This window comes from Gossypium raimondii, chromosome 8, assembly GCF_025698545.1.
Source record: "Gossypium raimondii isolate GPD5lz chromosome 8, ASM2569854v1, whole genome shotgun sequence".
NCBI classification, from domain to species: domain Eukaryota; kingdom Viridiplantae; phylum Streptophyta; class Magnoliopsida; order Malvales; family Malvaceae; genus Gossypium; species Gossypium raimondii.
The window spans coordinates 15,826,626-15,848,128 of record NC_068572.1 but is presented as its reverse complement, the minus strand read 5'-3'; the positions used below and the strand labels follow the sequence as shown (position 1 = coordinate 15,848,128).

Sequence of the window (21,503 nt, the reverse complement as noted above, 5' to 3'; positions counted from 1 at the left end):
CGGCATAGTCACTTGCATTGTACATCAACTCAAAAGGTGAGTTCCAATCAAGTGTAACGATTATTGGGGCTGAGATTAACCGTTTCTTTAGCTCTTCAAAAGCTTCCAAACATGCTTTGTTGAAATCAAACACTGTATCTTTATCTATCAACAAACACAACGGTTTAGAAATTTTTGAGAAATCTTTGATAAACCTTCGATAAAAACCGACATGGCTTAAAAAACTTCTAACTCCTTTCACATTCATTGGGGCCGGTAATCTTTCAATTACGTCCACCTATGCTTATCGACTTAAATTCCTTTCTTTGAGATCTTATGACCTAAGACAATCTCTTCCTTGACCATAAAATGACATTTTTCCCAATTAAGAGCAAGATTCGTCTCTTCGCATCTCTTCAGTAGCTTAGCCAAATTACTCAAACAAATATCATAAGTGTTACCAAAAATAGAAAAATCATCTATGAAAACCTTAACAAAATTTTCAACTATATTAGTAAATATTGCCATCATGCATCATTGAAAAGTTGCAGGTGCATTGCATAAACCAAAAGGCATTCGCCTAAAAGCAAACGTACTGTATGGACAAGTAAAGGTTGTTTTATATTGGTCCTTCGGGGCTACAACTATTTGGTTATATCCCGAATAGTCATCTAAAAAATAGAATTCATTACCTACCAGTCGATCTAACATCTGATCCATAAAAGGCAACGAAAAATGGTCCTTTCGAGTGGCTTTGTTCAACTTTCTGTAATCAATACAGATTCTTCAATCAGTAATAGTTCTCATTGGAATTAACTCGCTACGCTCATTTTCAACAATCGTGATTCCACCTTTCTTCGGCACACACTGCACCGAACTTACCTAAGAACTATCTGAAATAGGATAGATGATTCCTGCATCTAACCATTTGATCACTTCTTTTCTCGCAACTTCTTTCATAATAGGATTGATTCTCATTTGCCCATCAATTTGAGCTTTTTTACCTTCTTCTAAAATGATTTTATGCATGTAAAAAGAAGGGCTTATACCTCGAATATCAGCTATGGTCCAACCAATTGCTTTCTTAAATTTCTTTAGAACAACAATTAGTTGCTCCTCTTAATCTTTCGTCAGTTCCGCTGAAATAATCACAGGCAAAGTAGAACAATCACCTAAATAAAAGCATTTCAAATAGGAAGGAAGTACCTTTAGTTCGAGTTTAGGTGGTTCTTCAATTGACAACTTGGGTTGCACAAATTCTTTGACTTCCAACTCCAACGACTCAAACCGTGTGGATTGAATAAAATTTCTCGGATTGGCGTCCATCAAAGCCATGTTTTCTTCACCTTCATCATCATCCAAAGGGTCAAGATCTAAGGCTTTCTCGAATGGATTTTCTTCAAAATTGCTTTCCATAGAAACCAAGGTTTCTATCTCTTCCATAACTGAACACTCTTTTGTCAGATTGAGAAATTTCATGGATTTAAGAATGTTAAAGGTTACTTGATCATTTTGAACTCGCATGGTGAGTTTCTTCTTTTTACACATCAATTAACATTCTTCTCGTGGCTAAGAAAGGTCTCCCAAGGATGATCGACACTTCATTGTCTGCTTCAAAATCTAAGACAACGAAATCAGCAGGAAAAATAAATTTATCGACTCTTACCAAAACATCCTCAATCATTCCTACGGGATATGCTAAAGATCGATCCGCTAGCTGAAGCGTCACAGTTGTAGGTCTTACTTCACCTACCCCTAACATCTTGAAGATAGACTTAGGCATCAAGTTGATTCTTGTTCCTAAGTCACACAAAGCTTTACCACAGTAGAAGTCACCAATGTTACAGGGTATAGTAAAGCTTCCTCGGTCTTTCAATTTTGGTGGCAGTTTGTTCTGCAGGAATGCACTGCACTCCTTTGTCAAGGCAACAGTCTCATACTCACTTAGTCGTTTCTTTTTTGGACAGATATCTTTCATAAACTTCACATAATTTGACAATTGTTCTGAAGCCTCCACCAACGGAATATTGATGTGTAACTACTTCAGAACATCCAAAAACTTCTTGAATTACACCTCCTATTTCTGCTTGTTTTTCTACAATCATTGCGGATATGGAGGTGATGGAAATTTCGGTTGAACCGGAAAACTTTTCTGAGTAGGTAAATCTACATCCAAAGAAGATGTTAAAATATTTGAATTGACTAAGTCAGGGTTTACCTTGTCAGACTTTACAGTTTCTGATTCCTTTAGTGTAGGAACTTCAACAGCTGGTTGATTCTTCTCAACGGGCTTATCTTTGACATCAATCAATCGGGGTTCTAGAATTTTACCACTTCGCAATGCCACTGCCTTGATATGTTCTTTACCCAAATTGGTTGGTCTTTGCTGTAATAAGTTGTTGTTCAGTCCATTTCCTTGGTTGCTCCAAGAAAAGTTAGGATGATTACGCCATGAAGGATTGTAAAAGTTGGACTGGGGTCCTTGTCCACTCCTATTTTGATATTGGTTCCCCATATAGTACACTGGCTTGGGATTTGATGGACAATTCTCAAAAGAATGACCTTCCCCACAATACACAGGAAACTATTTCAAATGGACTTGGTGGATGAGCTGCAAAATTATTAGTACTATTAGGGATTAACTGTTTTAACATAGAGGAAATAGACGATACTTGAGCTAATAACGAAGTGAGGGAGTCAACTTCATGAAGTCCGGCTACATGTCTTCCTGAAGCTGTTCAATTTGTTGGCCATTGATAGTTATTACTCGTGATCCTCTCGATGATCTTATAAGCCTCATTATAAGACTTAGACAAAATTGCACCATTTGCGGAAGCATCTACCATTAATCTTGTATGTGCATTGAGACCATTATAGAATGTCTTTAACTGGATACAGTGAGGAATCCCATGATGAGGACACTTACGAAGTAACTCCTTGAATCACTCCCAAGCCTCATACAAAGACTCGTCATCCAATTGTTGGAAAATTGTGATCTCATTCCTCAACTTAGCGTTTTTGGTAGGTGGGAAATACTTAACCAAAAATCTCTCTGCTAATTCTTGCCATGTAGATATGGAACTTGGTGGCAATGAATTGAGCCATGCTCATGCTCGATCTCGCAACGAGTACGGAAACAATTTCAACCTCGGTGTGTGTTCAGTCACACAGGCTTGAATGAATCACTCACCTCCATAAACAATTGAAGGTGGAGATGTGGATCTTCCGTGGGCATACCACTAAATTGGCCCACCATTTGTAGCATTTGAAACATCACTGGCTTCAATTCAAATTAGGTTGCCTCAATATCTAGCCTTCTAATTCTTGGGTTTAACTCACTGAAATGTGCCACAGCATATTGTCTGTTGCATCGATCCCTATCATCGGCAATGAGGATAGGAATTCGTACATAATTGGCTTCATTACCTTGGTCTTGATTCTGATTTCCAAGGTCCATCTCGACTTGTCTTTGAGCTGTCCGTTCACGTCTTTTTTGTCTGAACGTTCGCTCAATTTCAGGGCGTATAGGAAGTAAATTGATCATTCGATCTATGCTCATAAACACCTGAAAAGAAAATCACAAGAATAAGCTAGTAATGTTAGAAACAAATAAATCAAAGTAAGTATCAAGTTATCGTCTCCATAGGGATTGTATTTGTGCTAAGTCACTTAATTTGCAAAATTATATTAACAATTTGGTAAATAAAAACACAATATAGTTGAGAAGTGGTGATTAAAATATATTAAACTAAATGCAATGATACCTTATGCAAATTATCCTAAATATGTGAACTATATGAATGAAATAGATTTTAGTAAAATTAAACACAATTTGAAACAATTATAACATAAATAAACTAGGACAATTACTTTAATTAAACTCAGTTTATTATCAACAAGCTTAATAACATTTGGAAAAACATTCCATGGCAATTCGATCTTTCATGAGTTTGGAAACCACATGAGGTCCTTTCGGAATCCTTTACTTAGTAAATACGCATTTTACTGATCCTTATTTACTAAAGGTTTCTTAGCATTCGTGTGAGGTAATAGGGACGTGTTAGGTTTGAAACAATTTAATCACATAAATCTAAAAACTATGTAGATAACAGAGCTTGGTTAGAGTTGTTATGCAAACTACAATTTAATCGAGTTAGGATGTAAATTGAGCATGCACATTTCAATTATACGTCCATTAGTCATTGTCTAGTTAGGATCGCTCAGCTAATTCAGGTGCATTTCAATCACGTATGAACGAAATACAGACTTGATTTTAATTGAAAACATGATCGATTGAGGCAAAAACATTATAAGCATGAATCAAATAAATATTATTTAATCAAAGCAATCATCCTAGCTTAAATAAAATTAAGCTAACGTTGTTGTAAACAAGAACAAAGAACACATAGCAAACATCTTTATATTAAGTTAAAGAAAAGAAAGATTAAACCCAATTCAGAGTGGCTGTTACCCAAGACTCTGACTGACGAGACTCCTTCGTTCCTTTGCTTTCCTCCTTTGCTGATGGTTCTGCAAAGTGGCCGACCAAGGGTTCTTTAAGAGGCTTAATTGCTAAAATCTCTATGAAGAGATGATGCTAGGCGTGGGAATGGAAAAGGCTAAGAGAAAAAGAGAGAATGATGCTTGATGGATGCTTGAGGGATGATGAATAAAGGAATGAGAAGGAGATAGTTTGCTAAAAATAAGAGTTTCCATCTTTTGAAGCATCTTCCATGGGTGGTCGGCCATAATGTTTGTAAGTTGAGCTCATTTTTTCTTGATTTTTGGTCAATTTGAGTGTCACAACAACTCAGGACTGAGACTCGGTCAAGTGCAAATCTTCAGGTAAATCTTTAATTTCTTCAACTCTTCAAGGACCTTGTGAAATTAAACCAAAAAGTGGTTTATGGACAGCCATGTGCAGCCGAATTTTGGGTTGACTTGGTTTCCAATTTGGACAGTTTTGTAATCCAACAAAGTTATCAGACCTGTCCAAAATAAATCAACAAGTTAGAGGACCAAAGAATTAAATTTATCCAATTAAATTAATTAATTAAAACCCAAATTATTAATGAAATATTTTAAAATGAATTATTAAATATAATTTTATATTTTATTATTTAATTTAATCATGCATGGCTCACTTTATGTCTTAAAAATATAATATATTCAAATTAATATAAAATAAGCCATTTATTGCATGAAAATTATATAATAAAGTATAAAATCACATTTTAATAATTTTATGTCCTAATTTCATATTTTCACATATTCCATTAATTTATTAAACAATTACTTAGTTTTAACAACGGATTTAAGTAAAAGATGATAAATTACATAGGAAAAATCCTATATATTTTTCGTTTACAATACTCTAGGTAAACTTATTGATACCTTGCGAAAGATACTGATAGTTGTTAACGTTTTGAAATTCTTATAAGAAACAAAATGCATGTTTTGTATCGATTTTTCATGTGGTATGGATACCACTTAAAGAAAATATTGATACCATTCTTTTAGTATCGATACCTACGTAGCATTTTGAGAAAATTGGCTAAGTGGTCTCATTGCTCGATATATGTCCATTTTATGTTTGTTTATCATGAATTAGCATAGTTAAACGTTAAATTGAGTTTGCATGTCTTAATATTCACATGATTGCTATAGTAACAAAAGAAAATAAAGATGCACGTATACTAAACGTGACAATTATAATGAAATCGATGTGTGACGATGGTGTAGCATCCTAGTATTCGGGCTCGTATAGGGTGTTACATTTATCTTAAGTCCAATTTTCATGTTCAAATATCCATTAGACCAATTGTCTAACTTGAAAAGTAATTTCCAAAAATATCATATTTATTTTCATTAATTTGATTAATTTAATTTTACTTGATCAATATTAATTTCCCCAAAAAATCACTTAGATTTTCCAAATTAACTTTTCAAGAAAATTCTTTAATCAAATTCTTTAGTTGAACAATTCTCATGACTGCTTAATTTAATTCCAATCGAATAAATCGACTTAATTAAATTATTTCCAAAGTCGTAGTTTTTTCTTCTGATTCAAATGCAGCCTAATTGACCTTTTGTTGAGCTAGCAGAGGGACAAATCAATCATATATAATTAGGCTCGAGTAATTGCAATTATGTCTAGAAACATTGTTCTGATAATTCGCAATTTACTTAATTATGGAGTTAGTCCACAAGAAGTACCATGATTGAAAACTCCTTATTATATACTCTTTACGAAAGAAATTCATCCAACTACTTCGTCCAATGACCTCATTATGTGTGTGTTACCCTAATATGATATTCTTGATTCTTTTGAGTTAAATCTGCTCACACGATACAATCCTATTTTATCTCATTGCCACTATTGCGTCTTCTTAGTGATTAATATGATCACTATCAACAAATGATTGTGATAAATTGCTTATTCGAGAATAAGCAACCCGTTGCCACATTCTATGTTTATCAATTCACACAATGCCAGTGTGAGGATATCGTTAACTCTTTAATCAAGCTATGAATTTCATTGTTGCTAGTAAAGCCATGCCATACACATGTCATGTACCCAACATACTGACTATGGGCTCGATCATCTTTAGAGCATAACCCTCCACTTATATCAAAGCACACGAGTTACATATGCATGGCCAATGACTAACTCAATACTTAGGTAAATCAAACCATGAACATCACAAGTGAATTAATTCACAAATGGATTCAGAATTAATTTATCTTGGGTCCAGTCCAATGTATCATTTTTCCAATGAATACATCTATGTTTCTACTCATGCAGTCAACTGATCTAATAGCCAAGACTAACCATCTTTCCAATTGGAATTGTAGATGGCATAATAATCCTTCTAAGTATTTGAATCAAGTGCTCACTTTGATTCTTTTACGGGATTACAGGCTCGTTTAGATTATCAATTGAAGCAAGTTGTCTTTCTCGCAATGTAAATGTTCTTACAGTGCCACTTATCATCAGTTTGCACTTAGACAATCAATGAGCTAATATTTGTTTGTCACAATTTCACTATGCATGCAAAACATGAAAGACAAAAACACAAAAGACATAATAGTGAAATGTGAAATTAGCTTTATTTATTTATTCATCATTCAAATGCATAGAAAACAATTACATGTTTACTAAAATATGGGTACATTTCCCAACAATCTCCCACTTTCCCTAGTGAAGTAAATGTGTCATGTTCTGTAATCTCATATCCTCAACCTATTTGTTAAAACACTTAGTTACAAGAGTCTTAGTAAACGAATCCTCAATTAGTTACAAGAGTCTTAGTAAACGAATCCTCAATGTTATCTTCAGAAGCTACTTTCACCACGTCTATAATTCCTTCGACTACTACTTCTCGTATCAAGTGATACTTTTGATCAATGTGTTTCGTCCTCTCGTGACTTCTCATTTCCTTGGTATTTTCTATTGTAGCACTGTTATCACAATATAATGTTATAACTTTTTTCATACCAGGAATGACTTTAAGATAAGTTACGAACTTTCAAAACCATATCGCTTCTTTTGTTGCCTCATAAGCAGCCACATACTCAGCCTCCATGTAACACCCTATACCCGGCCTGGTCGCCGAGCCCGAATATCAGGATGTCTCACCACCGCCACACATCATACTTATAGAAAATTGTCACATTATTAAGAAATCATCCTCTTTATCAGTAATGTTATGAATTCTCAATCAAACATATATCAATCATCATTAGAACATGCCAAAAATACTTTAAATAAACTTATAATAATAATTAAACATGCGTTAAGTTCACTTAGAAAAATTTCCAAGAAAATTTTGTAGGTATCTATACTAGGACAAAGGTATCGATATTTTCATGGTACAATATTGATATTGTTTGTAAAATTGGTACCAAATTAGTATTCTGTTTCTCGTCAAAAATCAAAACTCATGAAAATATCAGTACCTTACGAAAAGTATTAGTAATTTTGCCCCATATATTGATACTCTTGGTATGGTGTTGATACCAAATTACGATTCTGACTTCTTGCACATTTGAAAATCATAGAGGAATCATTTTTAGAACACGAATATCGATACCTCTGCTCCAGACAGTAAAAATTCAGCATATTTAAGCATATAAACCATTCCAACACGAATCTATTCAACATGCATCTTTTACCATATCAAATAAACATCAAAATTACTATAATAATAGTTTCAAACATCGAGAATAAGTCTGAGCAATAATCAACATATCACGATTTGAATCTTGAAATCCTGAGAATAAATAAGCTAAGAAAACATCCAAAATATCATGGCAAAATTCATGCAACAATTCTACCACATTACTTTATTTCCCCAAAGCTAACGTCTTGCTTGGATCACCCCTTGGAAACCACACCACTCACACAGACACACAACAAATCTGCGATGGTTTAAAAGGAGTGGATGAGCTTAACAAGCTCAGTGAATGCTCAGAATAACCACAATGTACATACAATATAAAATGTTAAACAATAGCATCTAAAACATGTTCACAACCATATTCTAATTCAAAAAAACATATTCATGTTTCATTAAATCATAAAACTAACATATGATCCTACATGTGATTACACTCAACTCGATTATATATAATTCATTTAAAAATAATTCATCAAGACTAAATAACATATACATGCTTTAATAACCCACAAATCTAGCTGATATATTCACATGCATTCACAAGTTAAATGGAAACGATCCAAACAAAAATTACATACAAAATTAACTATAATAACATACTAACATTTTCATGAAACTTAAATCAACTCATTTAGCATATTATTCACATGTTTTTACATCCATCTCACATCGTATTATTACAACATATAAGATCACATTTAAATGATAATTTGACACTTGAGGCTATGAAACATAAAAGTGGGCTCTATCACCACACATCGGATAAACGGATCTTCAGCACACCAAATGACTTATAGAGTCAACATATACCCAAAAGTGAAGCACAAAGCTAACACTCTCCAACACACCAAACATGTCTCGTTGAATGGAGCTTAGCTCACATTCTCTTATCTCTCCAACATGTCATAAGGCCTCAACGCCAAAATCACAAAAAAATATATAAGTGAGTACTCACAGTCCTATGACATGTCAACTATATCCAACAGTCTCATAAGGTCACAAGGCCAAAATATCCACAATTACACAATTTTAATTACTGATTTAATGCACATAATCTCTGTCATATTCATCAATTTGCATCACAAATTTGTACACAATGCATGCTTATCGAATTCACATTTAATTGCAATTAAAGTGCCACAATAATGCTCATTGAGCCATCATGTATCCAACCACATATGAGTGCATTAAAATTAGTTTATCACATACATAACCTGTTACATTAGCATCACATTCCATAGTTCAACACATACGTATTCACCAGTTTTTGCACACTTTTACTGCACATTTATATTACTAACGCAAGATCATCATTATTACTGGACATTTTTAATATGCCCACAACACAATACAATTCACAATAGTCATCACACATGTCTCATATCACAATATCGCATCATAATAATCAATCCATAAATATTTTATAATCACATAGTTTACCAAAAATAAAACAAAGGAAATAGAAAGCTTACACTTGGAACTTAGGATAGGGGTTTAGGCTATTCTTAATCTCCCAATTAACACTATGAATTGTGTCTACTACCAGCGATTCCAAACACTCACCGTTTACGCTTTCGTCGAAAAGCCAAAACCTTAAACTAGCTTTTCCTTACCTTTCACCTTGCTCGAAGAAGATTCAAACAGTTTCGGTGCTTCACACATGATAACCACACGAAATAGAAAATCAATATTCGGCCAAAGCCTCACTTAAACCAACCAAAAATGCAAGTCTAACCTATATTCCTCATGAAATTAAAATTTTTACTAACAAACTTGAAACTCAAATATCTTCCCCTATACTTAATATTTTTGCCTAAAATTGATTCTCTTCATCTAATTTATTCACCTACAACTAATTCTCAACCTTGAAACTACACAAAACTACTCAATTCATGGTATCACAATTTTTAACATGTTTATGGTTATTTTCACGAAAATTCATTAAATCCTTAGAAATCCTTAGCGAAACTTTAAAGTAAGTTTAGAAAAATTTTAACCACTTCAAAACCAATTGAAAAACACTTTGAAACATCATTTTCATGCAAAATCCCAAATTTCACCATTAACGACCCAAGTTTCAGCTTTTATTCAAACATGCGATTTAATGGTTAAAAACTCAGTTTAAAAGACCAGATAACATTAAAAACTAATAAGAAAATGATTCGTTTCCTTAGTTGTAAAAAATCCAAGGGCTTGGATGTTGATAGGAACCAAAAGATTAGAGTTTGGAAATCAAAAATTGAATGGGAGAGTAAGAGAGAACAAGGGACGGCACAAGAATAAGGGTGAAGAAAAACTAACGTGAAAATAAAACTAGGTGGGGGAAGATATAGGGTGAATTTTAAATTTTGGTTAAATTGCTTTATAAAAACTCAAAGTTTTGACGCTTTTACAAATCAATCCATTTTTCAAAATTGAAGGTCATTAAAACTCATTTTTTCACAAATTGATTTAATTTTCTAAAGTCATAGAAAAAAACAATTTTGGGTTCCCACAATTAAAACTTTATGAACCCACTCTTAGGCAAAATTCCTAATTTACCCTCAAAACTTCTAGGCTTAGTTTTGGGGTGTTACACTCCATAGTAGAGTCAGCAGTGGAAATTTGATTGACACTTCTCCATACTATGGCTCCACCGCCTAGGATGAATACAATTCTTGATGTTGATTTCCTTGAATCTTTATAGGTTTGGAAATTTGAGTCTGTGTATCCAATAGGAGTAAGGTTCTCCCCAAAATACACAAGCATATAATCCCTGGTTCTTTAAGATACCTTAATATATGCTTTATAGCTTGCCAATGCCTGAGACCAGGATTTGTCTGATATTGACTAACCATTCCCACTGTGGAACAAATATCTAGACGTGTGCAAAGTGTCTCATACATAAAGCTTCCAACTGCTGAAGCATAAGGAACCTTACTCATATACTCCATTTCTTCTGTCGTTTTAGGACAGTCGACCAAAAAAAGATGAAAACTCGATGCATTCGGTTGAGCTCCTAGCTTCACATTAGTTATTACAAATCGTTCTAATACCTTATCGATGTGTGAAGCTTGTGATAGAGCTGTCATTTTATTCTTTCGATCAATAAGGATTCAAATTCCAAGAATATAACTAGTTTCACCCAAGTCCTTCATGCTAAACTATTGAGATAACCATAGTTTAACTGATGACAATTCTCCTACATCATTTTTTATAAGTAGAATATCATCAACATACAGAACGAGGAAGACCACCTGTAACATCCCAAAAACTGGGTTAGTAGAAATTGAGTTGTGAAATCAAGAGTAGTCATCTCCCGATTTTGAGTTAAGATTTTAGAAATTTTGAACAAGTAAATTGATCTGGTTTAGTGGTTAGGTGTTCTGGTTATGTGTGTGAGGTTTTGGGTTCGAATCCTGTTTCTTGAAATTTTTCTATTTTTGGTCAAACCTCTATTCTTGATCATCTAGCATAAGTTCTATTTTCGATCAACTGATGACAAGAATGAGCCCGCTGGTTCAATTGTTAAGCTTCTATATACCCTCTGGTCTTATGTTTGAGTCTTTGTGTAAGCAATGGGGAAATATTTTTTGCTATTCAGTAACTTAGTTTGTTTTGTTTGATTTTAAAGAAAATAAGTTAAGTAGCTTGTTTTCCTCATCTTCCTAGGACGTTCTCCTCCCTTCAACTTTTCTTTTTATGTTTTTGCTTTTGTTCCGACCAACTATACTTTTCTTTTCTTTTGCTTTGATATTTTGTCATTGAGTTTTTTTGTATTCATTACGCCAAGTCCCTTTGTGCCTTTAATCTTCAAGCAAATTGTAAGTGATCCTGATTCAGTTTTATTTGCTTGAGTTTGATAATGGTCGAAGTTACGTTCCTTTCATTGGAATGGATTGCTAATTCGTGTAAGTCTTTATCAGACGAAGTTTTCAAGAGTAACGTCCTTCCAATATTCTAAGTTTTTCCTATTGATTTTGTGTAAGGGTAAGCATTAGCTTTCATTTTGAGATTTCGTGTCGAAGTTCTTTGACATAACTTCAGTTTTGGATGCTAATCTTAGCGATTTATTTTGAATAAGTCATCTGATTTGTTGTTGTAATGTCGTTTTAGGGACATGAATTCATTCTTGTTGCTTCTATATCAAATCCGTATCAGGTGGGTACCAAAAACCCTTTCCTCTTCGAGTTTTAGTCATCGAAAAATAGGATTGTCGACGCCACACGGTTGTGTGGTGGGCTGTGTGTCAGGCCGTGTGGCAGGCCATGCAACTCATTATTCACGAATTAGAGACACACGAGCTAGGGACACGGGTGTGTGCCCAGACCGTGTGTGGGAATGTTTTGTGTAGGTTTTGTATGGGCCAGGGATACGGGTGTGTGTCCAGGCCGTGTGTGAGTATCGTTAGATCATGGGTCACACGGGTGTGTGCCAGGTTATGTTCTAGACCATGTAAATACTGTTTGGAGCCACACGACCGTGTGCTAGGTCGTGTGATAGACCGCGTATGACATTAAGAGGGCCACACAAGTTTGTGGTAAGTTGTGTGGATCCACTCGGGCGTATGGGTAAAAATTCTAAAATTTTCCCCAAAGACGTGAACGTTGTTTGGATCGAACGTAGGCCTTCCTTAAGGTACGTATGATCTGTGTTTAGCTATAAAACTTGATATTTTTTGATCTGTTAGTGTATAATTTTTTATCTGTACGTATGTCTATTCTAAGTTAAGATAAGTGGAAACATGAAAATATACACACTTTTTCATGCTCTTTTTAACTCAAATTCATGCAGTTTTGGAAAATTATTGTCGAAAAATATATAATAATTATAAAATAATTAAATTTTACTTAAATTATTAACATGTTGAAATTTAATTAATTTTATAATAAATTTTGATTAATTTTGATCAATTTTGACAAATTCACACAAAGAGCGAAAATTGGCTTGGTAGACACTACTAGAAGCGCAAAACTAATAAGCGATTTTGAAGCATCAAGGAAAATTAAATTTTTTAGCATAAGACAATCCAAATTATGAATATTAATCTGTAATCTAGTTAATTTTAATTTTAATCCAATTTACTTTGGGTTAAATAAATTATTATTAATTAATTATGAAAAGAGGCCTAGTTGAGCTGAACCGAGAAAACTGATCCAATCGAGCATTGGGTAGCCCAAAAACATCCCACATGCTGATCCAATCAGCTTGTCTGTCTAATTATTTGGCTTGCAAAATGGCCCTTGAATACTCCATCAATTTGCATTCAAACCCCTTCACTATTTATGCCTTTCTAGATTTGCCCCTACCTTAAAATAGCACGTTTGAAACCTTCAAACTTGCCACATGTGTGGCCGGCTATGGGGGGAGTCTTTGGCTGCTAATTTTTTTTCTATTTTTAGTAGCCTATTCAACCTATAAATACCCCATTGGTTTCTCATTTCAAAAACATATCAAAACCTCTAATCCTTTCACTTCTCTCTCACTTTCTCTCTTCAATCCCCTTCTGTTGTTCTTCATTTTCTTCCTCATTCCCTTCTCAATTTCACCTCTTGAAAAAGATTCCTTCAACTAGCATTTGGAGCAATATGCAAATGTTCGTGGAAGTCTCGGTTCAACAAGAACAAGTGGAGAAGAATGAGCGGAGCAAACTAGTCAATCCTCGGAGAAACACCGGATTTGATTCTTGTTCCTTATCATTTTAATTTTATTGTTGTTGTTATGAACATGTGTATGAATAATTGTGATGTTGATATGTTTAATTTAATTAATATGGCTTAAATTTAATTCGTGTTAGGTTGATTGCATTTTGTTCACTTAATTTAAAATTGTGTTTGTGTTGTTATAGTTCTTTGTAAGATGTTTGATTAAGTAAAACCATGATTAAGTTATTCTTGCATTACAATTGTAAGGTAACTAATGAATTAGTTATTTAAACGGATTGAAATTGTAATTAATTGACACAATACTTAATTAATGCATGTTTAATCATCTAAGGTAGTGAAGGTTAAATTAGCAACGGTATCTAACGATACATTAGCCTTGCATAACTTGCAAAATTATTGTGATTAAATTATTTCAAGGTAGGAATACATTGTTACCTCACGTAATCTTTTATGTGCTTATGAGATTGAATTAATTGTTTAAATTGGTATAGAGATATGTACAAGAGATTATTTTAATTTCATAAATATGTATGTGCATTAACACATTTGCTTATTAAAATATGTTTAATCAGTTGAATTGACATAGAGATATAATCAAGAGGTAAATGGATTTTGGTAGGAGAGTATGTTCATAAGTTAGCAAATTACCAAGTTGTCGTGAATTTATTTGTAACAACATGAACATGAATTTAGTAATTCTAAGTTAAGAAATGTAATTAATCTAACACAATTATGTCATCTTGATTAAAATCATCTTATGAAATCGTGCATTAGAACTTTTATTTCCTCTTTATTTATTTTACTTAGTTAAAAATCATAGTTTTTAATCACCTCTTCAAATCAAAATACTTTTCTTCACCAAATGTTTTTAATTGCATTCATAAATAATTCTTTTCACAGTCCCTGTGGGTACGATAACTCGACATTTACTTGTCACTTTATTACTTGTTGCGATTGTGTACACTTGTACATTTCCATTGTTCAAATAAGTAAAGATGATTGCTAATATATAAGGTACCCCTGTTTGGATGCGTTTGGGTATGTGACTTGTCCAGGTACGATCCATATTCTGTTAAGTTTGATGGTATGCCCTGTGTTACTCTATGATTTAAAATATGAGATATCTAAATATGTTGAATTGATTGGTATTGATTCTGACTTATAACCATGCATATGATTTCATGGTAATCTGATGTGATCTGTTGAGATTTGATAAATCTGTATTACAAAGCATGGACTCTCATCCCTACTGATTCTGTTATTGTATGATGCATGACCTAATGCTTATTACCTTGACTCTATATCTGCATGCCATGACATATTGCAAGGGATTGGGATGATGTGTAAGGAGGGAGTTTACGGCAGTTTAATGATTTGCATTATCTGGTGGTTTATCCACAACTCTGTTCTGGTAGCTTGATTGCAATATAGTGGCTTGACCACATGTCTCTGATCTGGCAGTTTCACTACAAATTCAAGTGGCACTGTCCACAGTTATCTGTTGGTGTGATTTGGTTGGACAAGTTTTGGGGAACTCTATTTTGGTGTGTAGCGGAGTTGGGTAGGATGTTTTTTGATAAATCTACACTTTGATTGGTTTTGAAAAATACTACATCGACATCGACATATATTTTATGTTATGTTCTAGTCTGTTTTGTACTATTTTGTTCGGTTCTGCTTTATTTTGATTTGTTTTATTTTGCTCTGTTCGTTTTTGTCTTATTCTGTTCTGTTGTATTACCACTATTAAAATCTCTACGATACTCTAAAATTGTTCCGTATTGGTTATACAACTGTTATTAAGTTCTCTGCATTACTATGACTTTTATGTTATGATTTATCTATTTGCATTTGATTTTGGTTATATGCGGTGCTTGGTAGCTCATCCTTTGTCTTATCTTTATCTGTTCAGGTAAACATCTAACTTAGGATCAAATGGCGTATGGGAGCTTAGATTGTTTTTGCACTGATGTAACTATGATTGATTCTTTTGGGGTTTTATCATCTATTTATGAACTTGCCTTGTTTCTTATAATCTCGTCAGTATCTAACAATTTTTAACACGAAGCTACAAAATCACTTAAATAAACGGAAATGGATTTTTGGTTGCCAAAGTTAAAACTTTAAAAATATTTTTGCCACGAACGTGTAAAGTTTTGAATGGTTTCTGAATACTTATCGAAATCAGTTTTCAATACGTTGGTGTAACTTTTCCCAGATTCAATGTAAACTTCTAGGCTGGATTTGGGGTGTTACACCACTTTTTTGTCCTTTATACGCTTATAAACACAAGGTTCATTAGCATTTTGCGCAAATCTAAACGTCTTGATCGTTCGATCAAATCTTTTATTCCATGAACGGGACACTTGCTTAAGTCCATAAATGAATCTTAGCAATTTGCAAACTTGTTTAGCCATGTAAATGGTTTCATCAATATAGCCATTCAAGAATGTTGTCTTGACATCCATTTGTCAGATCTCGTAATCGAGAATATTAACAGTGGATAAGAGTATGCGAATAAACTTGAGCATAAGTACCAGAGAGAAGGTCTCCTCGTAATCGATGCCTTCTTTCTATGTGTAGCATTTCTCTACAAGTCTAGCTTTATGTGTTTCCACTTTCTCTTCTTCTTGAAGATCTAGTTACACCCTATGGATTTAATCCCAACTGGTAAGTCTACAAGTTCTCACACTGTGTTGGATTTCATCGAATCCATCTCAATATCCATGGCCTATTTTCAGAGCTTGGAATCAACATCCTGCATAGCCTCCTCGTAAGTGAGTGAACCATCATCCTCGTGATTGGCTTTTGTATTATAAATAATACCATCATAGACAAAGAAGTCCACTTTCTTAGAAACTCTCCCATTACCTCGAGAATTGAACTTGGTGATTGTTTTGCAACTCCCGAAAGTTCTTCAAGTACCATTTTACTTTGAGGCTTAAAGTGATCCATGTAGCTTTCCTAAAGAAAAGTAGCACGAGTAAAAACTTTAATCGTATTATCTTTCAAATTGTAGAACAATCCACCTTCTGCTCCTTTCGGATATCCTACAAACATGCACAATTTTGTTTATGCATCTAACTTCTTTGCATCCTTATCTATAACGTGTACTAGACAACCCCATATGCTAAAGTGATTTAGAGTGGGTTTCTTTCCATGCCATAGTCATAAAGGTATCTTACAAGAACACTTGGTTGACAAATCATTCACAATATAGCAAGCCATTTGTATCGCATATCCCAAGAAGGAAGTAGGAAGTTATGAATAACTTAACATTGAACGAACCATATCAAGCAAGGTTTTGTTTGTTCTCTCAACTACGTCATTCTGTTGTGGAGTGTCTGATGCTGTCAACTAAGATAAAACTTCATTCTCTATAAGGTATCCTAAGAACTCTCCGGACAAGTATTCCTCACCTCAGTTAGACCGAAGATTCTTTATGGATAAACCTAATTGGTTTTCTATTTCTGCACGAAACTCTTGAAATTTATCAAAGGTTTCTCTTTTGCAGTGCATTAGATATAAATATCCATATCGAGAATAGTCGTTGATGAAAGTTACATAATAACCTTAATCCCCTCAGGCATTGATCCTCATGGGACCACATACATTAGTATGCACAAGTTCTAAAGGTTGGTTGACCTTTATACTTTTTGCATTAAAAGACATCTTATTCCTTTTACCTTCTAAGCAAGATTCACATTGTGGAAGACTAACTTCCTTAAGCATACTTAAGGGACCATCTTTCACGAGTCTAGTGATTCTTTTTTGGTTAATATGACTAAGTCTTAAGTTTCGTAGGTACCCCTCATTAGAGTGAGAAGTTTTAAGTTTCTTACTCACCATTTCAGTTTGAAGCATTGAGTAGTTGTTTGTTTTGATAAAGTAGAGATTGTTTTCTATCCGTCCATTACAGATTATAGAATAATTTCTGTGAATAGCAATCCCTTTATTGAATGTCACGGAATAACCATCATTAAATAAACATTTTATAGAAACTAAATTCATCTTAAAATAAGGTACATAAAATATGTCCTTTAAAAAAATCTTCCTAAATTTATCAAAATGTAAAATAACTTCTCCCACTACTTCAGTTGAATCATAGCTCTCATCTTCAGCCCATAATGAGAGGCTCTTGTCGCGCAGACTTCTTGTTTCACTGTACGCCTGTAAAGAAACACAAACATGGTTAGTGGCTCCAGAATCAATAACCAGTTTTCAATTGATTCTTCCACTAAGCATGCTTCAATGATAAAGAGTTTCATACATTTTCCCTTTTCGGCTATGTAATCCAAATACTCCTTGTAGTTTGATTTGAAGTGGCATTTCCTTTTGCAGAAGAAACATTTGATCTTTTTAGGATCATTTGACTTCTTAGTCTTCTTCCTATCCACACGAGGTGGAGCTGAAGACTTCATCGGTTTCTTCTTTCCCTTAGTTGTTTCCCCTTAGAGGATTAGGGGCCCACAACTAAGTTTGCCTCAAGTTTCTCCTGAACCGGCTTACAACCATTCAACATCGAATCATATGATTGTAATTCCTTCATGAACTGAGTCAAGGTAAGCGTCTTGTTCCCAAAGTTGTAAGCAGCTCTAAAGCTTGCGAACTCATTGGTCAAGGATTTGAACACTATTTCAATTTAAGTGTTCACATCTAGTTCATCCCTTTTGTCCTCTGCTTTCTCAAAGAATCTCATAAGCTTAAGCATATGTTCTTTGACCGGAGTGCCGGGTTTTTGCTGAGAGTTCATCAAATTTGTAATAGAGGATTGTTGAGCCAATGCGATTTTGCCTTTGAACAAATCCTCCAAATTTGTCATATGATCTCTTTGGCAGTACGAAAATTCTCATGTTGCTTTTGCAGCACATTACTCATGCTCACTAACATATAACATCGAGCAATTGAGTCAAAATCTCTCCGGTGATTTCTTGCCTTGGGCTGAGCTTCAGGTGGGCAAGGTTCGTCAAGGATGAAAATTTGTTTCTCATAGTAGAGAACTATCAGCAAGTTATGTTTCCATTCTTAAAAGTTATCTCCATTCAATTTATTTTCAGTAAGAATGCTAATAAGAGGAGTATGAGACATATTCGAACTGAAAAAATAAAGATTCACTAATTATTACTTTTTTTATTAAGCAAATATTTTCATTTCAGCAATATATCAAAATTGTAGTATGATGCATGAGTCTTGTATTAAAACATTGAAAAACATTTTTCCGTTGCTACGGTCATTTTCACACCCATCAATCATGTCGTCCTAGGTTCTCATGATTAATTAACAAGAACATGAATTACATCTAATCAGTTCGTGAATCTTAATTCTCAAGACTTTACACGAACCAACGACTATTTAATATTTGGCCATCATCTCTAGCTTAAATATAATTTCTTGAGAAACTATTTAATAAGAGATGATCTTGAGTGTGCAACTATTGACTCAACACCCATCATGAACATGCTCTCATTTGTGAGTCATCTTGGGACAATCTCACCAAGAGTCATACATGACTAGTTGTCCTTAAAAGGAAATCTCATTCAGTGAACCCATATGATAAAGTTTACCTTGGGGTGTGGCCAGGATAGAAACTGACTTGAAACTTTATCATACTATCACTTAGGGACCATTAATAGAGGCCGTAGGTTTTGTTCAATGACCTTTTCCCGCTCAATCTTTTAAAAACATGTAAGGTTTTTATCCAATATTTCAAGAATGATGATACAATAGTCCTAGTGGCATTCTTACCTAAACTAGATGACATTTTTACAATATATGCATGCATGTGATGAAAATTTTATAATATTCACATTCATTTATTCATAAGAATCAATTAATCATAAAAAAGATTGATTCTCCACATTTTTTCTTTTAAGGGAAAATCAAAGAAGTGAATGTGAATCGTGCACCAGGTAGGGTTGGAACAATGAAAATGTGCAATTGTACACAATTGTATCAAGTAATAAAGTGACAAAAATGTCAAGTTATCGTACCCACAAAGACTGTGCAAGAAAATATTTATGAAATATAAATTTAAACAATATTCAGTAATTCACATGGCAAGAAATTTTATAGTTTTATGAAAACTTTATAGTATTGCAAGTAACTTAACAAATTTTGTAAGAGCTCTAGTAATGTGTTAAGAAATTCACTAAATTTGAAAGAAAATCAATAATATACATAGTTATGAGAAATTTTGTAAGGTATTCGATAATCTTTAAGAGTTTTGGGAAAGTCTAAAATTCAATAAATCTTAAGGGATTCTATAATTATGTAAGGAATTCAGTAATTGTTTATGAGATTTAGTAATTCAGAAGAAATTCAAAATCTATAAAAGATTTAGAATTTGTTAGGAGATTCAATAATTGAGCAAAATTTTAGTAATATACTAAAAATTTTGCAATGTCCAAATGATTTTAGTTATTTAGAAATGTTTTAAGAGATAAAGTAGTTTGTTTTTAAAGAAATTTAGTAATTTTAAGTAGTAAGAAATTAAAGTTTTACTAAAAACGTTAGGCTTAATAATAATTTTGGCCACTAACGTTTGTATATTTTTGTCAAAATTATCCTAATTGTATTTTTGAGCCTTTTTTAGCCATCAACCTTGTTTTTTTTTCAATATGTTTTTCTAATGATTTAATGAATAAATTCAAGGTTCCAATTTTTCTTTTCCTTCAAAAGGTTTCAATATTTCATATGTTTTTTATTGAGAAGTTTTTCTATTGATTTATTCTTTTAGATAATTACGTTTATTTTATTTAAATTAAGAGTTATTTTTTAAATTTAATGTATTATATATTTATTTTATTACTTTTCACATGTAATTATCTTATTAGGTTATTTAAGTAATAAATTACATCTCATTAAAATATTTCACATATGAAATTCTACATCATCCAGTTAATTTTTTCAATGATACTTTCATTAAATCATTAGAAAAGCAGATTAAAAACATGATAAAGGGTGATGGGAAAAAAAGGCTCAAAATACAATTAGAGTCATTTTGACAAAATATGCAAACATTAGTAGTCAAATTTATCATTAAACCAAAACGTTATACAAAACATTAAAAAATTATAAAAAGTATTTTTACCTACTATTTGTTCAGCCAATTTTACACGATCACAAGTTTTTTTAAAGTGTTCACAATAAAATATTCAAATTAAAATATCAATGGAATCTTTTTAAAAATTAAGTGGATTAAACTTGAGGTCACAGTAAAATTGTCAAATTTGAATTCTCGTATGAAAGACATATTGGTGATAAAATCTAGAACTTATCTTTTCCTTTAAAAGAAAATAACCTCAATGGCTTGAGAAGATGTTTTTCTTTAAGATTAATTTAATTTTATCCCTCAACTTGATTTTTGGTACTTCTATTTCAAAGTGTTCAAATACCTAAAAACAAAATTAAAAAAAAAAAAAAACAAGTACCAAAGTTGAAATAGTTGTCAATTTCAGGACAAAATATTACACTAACACTTCGTTAATAAGATATCCCGAATTTAATGGTAAAATTACAAGCATTCCATTGTGTAAGTTTGTTTGAACAATACATGCCCCCTTATTTTCTATTGCAATCCAATCACATTGTTCTCTTCTGCTAAAAATAGGAAGAGAAAAATGCAGTGCTTATAAAGTAGGAGGTCGCGTACGGTAAACAGAGATACATGCTGGACACAAAATGCCGAAGTAGTATATGG

General features: G+C 33.1%; 1 non-coding gene across 1 annotated transcript; it reads left to right on the top strand.

The window, feature by feature from the left end:
* Positions 1-2,883: 2,883 nt before the first annotated feature.
* Positions 2,884-2,990, top strand: LOC128032333 (small nucleolar RNA R71). The gene has a single exon (XR_008188460.1). It is a non-coding gene; the product is annotated as a small nucleolar RNA R71 (small nucleolar RNA).
* The last annotated feature ends 18,513 nt before the right edge of the window (positions 2,991-21,503 follow it).